Genomic DNA, 5,116 nt, shown 5'->3' with positions numbered 1-5,116 from the left:
ACTTTTTCAGTCTTCATTTAAACATTACTTCTTCAGTTGAGCCTTCCCTGACCCATAGCATAGGTTATGTCCCTGTGTTATTTGCTCCTGTGTCTCCTGTATTTCCCTAACCCTAGTGATCATCACTCTTCATTACTCTCAATTGCTTGATACTTATTTTCTTGTAGAAAGAAGCTCAGAGACGACAGGGACAACACCTGCCTATTTGTAGCCACAGTCCCTGTGGTTGGCATACATATTCATTGAATGAATATAAAATAAATGATTTACAACTTCACACCAGAAGGCTAGCAGTTCAAATCCACCAGCCACTCCCTAGAAAGAAGACTGGGCAATCTACTTCTGTGGTGATACTGCCTCAGAAACCCAAGGAAGGATCGCTATGATTCGGATCTGACTCGACGGCAGTGAGTTTTGTAGTTACTGGAGTCATATATGTAGCTTTTTCTGGGGAGATTGACAGTGTCTTCCATTTGAGTTCAGAACATCTGTTTATACCATAAAGCAATAACTTTATTACAGTTAAGAGCAGTGTCACTCTTAATTTTATTCATTAATTCAGTAATAATTTATATGCTTAAACGATCATAGGTACAAAATGAGACTGAACTCTTCAACTGCCTAAATTAACCCTGTGCCACAATGACCGCTGTGTTGTACTTATGCTAATATTTCTCTAGAATATGTTCCCCCTTTTATTTTCATGTTTTACTGAAATTATATGGGAGCCCATCAGCCTGAGACTGTCTAATGCAGTTGTGAAGAAATCTGAAATCTCAGTCATTGAGGATTCTCATTGACATCTCAGAAACAAGTTTGTTTAGCAAAGACCTAAGTGCCAGTTATATTGTAAAGGTATATCTAATTTATGATGTAGAGGATTCTCACTGACATCTCAGAAACAAGTTTGTTTAGCAAAGACCTAAGTGCCAGTTATATTGTAAAGGTATATCTAATTTATGATGTAGAATCATTTCATTCTTTTTTTTTTTTTCTGGTATTGGTGATACGACTTATTGACTACATTAACTACATTCTCTACCTGCTTCTCCCTTACCCACCTCCAATGAAACGGCAGGAAAAGTCAAACACTTGAGTCCTCAACTTCCCTTACAGAGGGTTGCCATTTGACTCTGTTCTGGCCAGTGACATGGGAAAAGATACTTTCTTTCCTTAATAAGAAATGGGAGAGGGAGCAAAAAAGACCTTGACTACCTTTGCCTACCCTGCCACCCTCCTGCTCCCTACGTTTAAATGCAGTTTGTTGTTTGAAATTGTGGCGGCCATGAGGCAGCAAACCTGTGGATGAAAATCTAACATGTTAAGGATGGCAGAATGGAAAGAAAGAAGCTAAATCCTTGACCACACTGTTTATTAGTTGAACAAGTGTTATCAACCATCCACCTCCAGGTTCCTTGCTATATGAGCAAGACACACTCCCCCACATTTGTTTAAAACACTTTTAGTTGAGCATTTATTTATTGACTTCCAAACACAATCTCACTGATGCACCTACTTTCTTTGGCCTATTCTTTGTGGAAATGAAAACAGTACTAAATTATTGACATCTGACTATTTATACTTGTGCTTATTTCCTGGAAGAGTATTGGGGTTTGGGTTTTTAGCAGAAATCCGGAGAAGAATTCATTTCATTTAAAAGGTTTAGTTGTTTTAGTTCTAGAAGCAAAAAGGAACTGCCTTCAGTCATAATAATAATAAAAAAAACCCTGTTGTTATAAAGTCCATTTCAAGTCATAGTGACCCCACATGACAGAGTAGAACTGCCCCATAGGGTTTTCTTCATGGTAATCTTTATGGAAGCAGTTCACCAGGTCTTTCCTCCATGGAGCCACTGGGTGAGTTCAAACTGACGATCTTCTAGGTTTTGCAGATGATTGCAAACCACTTGTTCCATCCAGACATGCTGCTGAACTTAATAAAAACCCATTGTGGTTGAGTTGATTTCAATTCATAGCAATCTACAGAACAGAGTAGAACTGCCCGACAGAGTTTCCGAGGCTCAATGGTTAAGCACTTGGCGTTGTTAAATAAAAGGCAGTTTGAACCCACCAGCTGCTCTGTGGGAGAAAGATGTGGCAGTCTGCTCCCGTAAAGATTGTTGTTGTTATGTGCCATCGAGTCGGCCCTGACTCATAGCGACCCCTCCTTGGGCTTCTGAGGTGGTATCACTATGGAAGTAGATTGCCCAACCTTCGTTCTGCCCGTAAAGATTATAGCCTTGGAAACCCTATGGGACAGTTCTATTGGTTGCTATGAGTCAAGATCGACTTGAGGGTGGTGGGTTTGGTTTGTTGGCTTGGAATCTTTATGGAAGGAGACTGTCCCATGTTTCTCCTGCAGAGTGGCTGACCTTTCAGTTAGCACCCAAGTACTTAACCACTCCCCCACATGGTGTATATACTGAAGGATGTGTATTGCAGATAAATTATTCTATATGTCTAAATACCACACTGGGAACTGGGAGACCTAGGTTCGATTAGCTAAATATGTGACTACAGATACATATTTATCTCTGAATTTGTTTCTCATCAGTTGTACCGGGGCAGTGGTTAAGCACTCAGTTATCACCCAAAAGTTTGATGGCTTGAACCCACCAGCAGCTCCACAGGAGAAAGATGTGGCAGTTTTCTTCAGTAAAAATTATAGACTTGGTGCAGTTCTACTCTCTCCTACACAGTCACTATGAGTTGGAGTTGACTCAACAGTAATGGGTTCTTTGAAAGTAACAGAAAATTCAACTCAAAATGGCTTAAACAATAAGGGAATTCATTGCCTTACAGAACTGTGAAGTCTAGAGGATTGGCTGGACAAGGAGATTGATATGCCTTTAAGGACATCTCCATGCCCTCAGTTCCACCTTCTTAGGTCAGCCTCCCTTCATGGGTACAGCTGTTAGCAGCAATTGAGGACTCATAGCAACCCTATAGGACAATATATGACAATGTAGTCATATATTGCCCCTTGGACCCCTGCCATCGAGTTGATTGATTCATAATGACCCCATATGCCAGAGTAGAACTACTCCATAAGGTTTCCAAGGCTGTAAATCTTTATGGAAATAGATTGCCTCATCTTCCTCCTGTGGAGCACCTGGTGGTTTTGAACCACCAACCTTTTGGTTAGCAGCCAAAAACCTTATCACTGCACCACCAGAGCTACTTGAACTGCTCCAAAAGGCTGTAACTTGTATGGGCGGAAATCCCTACGTTTTTCTCCAGCGGAGTTACTAGTGGGTTCCAACCTATGATCTTACTGCTGCTAAATGCCAGAGAGCATATATACCTATGTAGTCACCCAACGAACATCATATATTATTTGTGGGTTCTCTAGCCAAAGAGTTGGGAGCTCTGGTAGCATAGTGGCTAAGACACTTGCCTGCTAACCAGACAGCATGCGGTTCAAACCCACCAGCCACTCCTCGGAAGGAAGGTTGGGCAATCCTACTTCCGTAGTGATACTGCCTCGGAAACCCAAGGAGGGGTCACTATGGGTCGGGTTTGACTCGACGGCACATAATAACAACAACAAGAAGTCACTTTTTGTTTTCATTTACCTCCACTTTCTTTATGGTTTTATCTTAAAATGTCCTTTTCTCCCTCTGAGCAGAGGCGCCTGTGGAAAATACAAACACTAAAATGAAGTCGACAAGCTTTGGCATAGCTCAGACCTGGGCTGGGGAAGGGAAGTGAAGCTGACAAGGTCAGGATCTCTGTGCACTTCAGGGCCCTAATGGAATGACTCCTTATTCGTTAGGTGGTGGGCGGACAAGCCAACGCCATGTGAGTGATTTGGAACTGTTGGACCCTCCACGGAGGCAAGGCTTCTCAGGCTCTGAAGCCCTTCCCTAGAGAATGAGAAGGCACAAAGCTCTTTAAGAAAGGAGGAAAGCCTTCTTACACAATTATATTTTCCCTCTGATCTGCATTAAAAAAAAAAAAAAAGGTTTAGTACCTAGATCCTTAACGTTGGCAAATCCCTCAGCCTCTTGAGGGAATCGGCCAAGGATTCAAACAAAAACACTTCTGAAGAGAAAAAAGGCTGTGGTTCTCCATACTCTCCCACCCCTTTGGGAAATACTATCGTTTTATTTTTATTACCGCACTGAGAATTTTACCAGATGATTTCTGGAAGCTGACTTATGAACTAATTGGGTGCTTCTGCTGTGCTGAGGAACAAAGACTTTTTTTTATTGGTCTTTAACTGAAGCATATACCTGTCTGATGGCTTTTGCTCATTCCGCACATGCTCAGTTCAACAGAAATCTTCATATTGAATGGAACCGAGCACAGCGGCAACACCCAGAACCTCACTCCCTGGCTGACCCTGTGCATCCACTCCCTCTAGTTGCATTTTTCTCCTGAAATGTCTAACATTTACAAGAAGTATATGGAGCAGAGTAGGCGCTGGAGGTTTGGGGGGTAATATTCAAAGTCCTTGACTTCTACTTAGGCTGTCCCTAGTGTGGTAGATATTTGTAGCGGACAGATATTTATTGAGTGTGGGGTAGAACGCGGGAGAGCTGTCTCTATCTTGTTTGTTTTTGCACACATTCCTGGACAGTTTTTGTTTGGTCCACTTCTTGTAGGTGGACGACCCCCCTCCCACAGCCGTCATCTTCATTAAGGAATGACAGGGCGGCACTAAAAGCATCCGCCCCCTAGCACAGTCTTGAGTGACAACCTCTCCATCTCTCTTTTTCCTTTCCCATTCTTTAGGAATCTTTCCCTGCCTCCCTGTTTAGCAAAATCTGAGAAAGGCTTCTTGCAGTTACAAAAGAAGGAGGGTGGCTGGGGTTTCGAGCCTCTCGCCACGGACGGTCAAGAGCGTGCATGCGATCGTGAACCTTTTGTCGCTGGCCCATTTCGCGGGTTGGTCCCAGCAGGGCAGCAGGTGACTACCCGGACCAGCCCCCAACTTGGCAGCTGCAGCCCGCTCACCCCTCGAGCCATTCCCCCACCCTCTTTAGATTCCCGGCGCCCGACGGTTCGCCGTGACGTGGCCCGGCCGCGCGCGCATGCGCCGGTCAGGCCGGTTCCTTTCCTTTGGCCGCCACCTCCCAACGAGCTGGAGTGGGCGGGGCTTGTGCTTCTGGAAG

The sequence above is a fragment of the Orycteropus afer genome, unplaced genomic scaffold, assembly GCF_000298275.1.
Source record: "Orycteropus afer afer isolate SDZICR_OR568_19922 unplaced genomic scaffold, OryAfe1.0 scaffold00401, whole genome shotgun sequence".
NCBI lineage: Eukaryota > Metazoa > Chordata > Mammalia > Tubulidentata > Orycteropodidae > Orycteropus > Orycteropus afer.
This window is presented reverse-complemented; position numbering follows the sequence as displayed.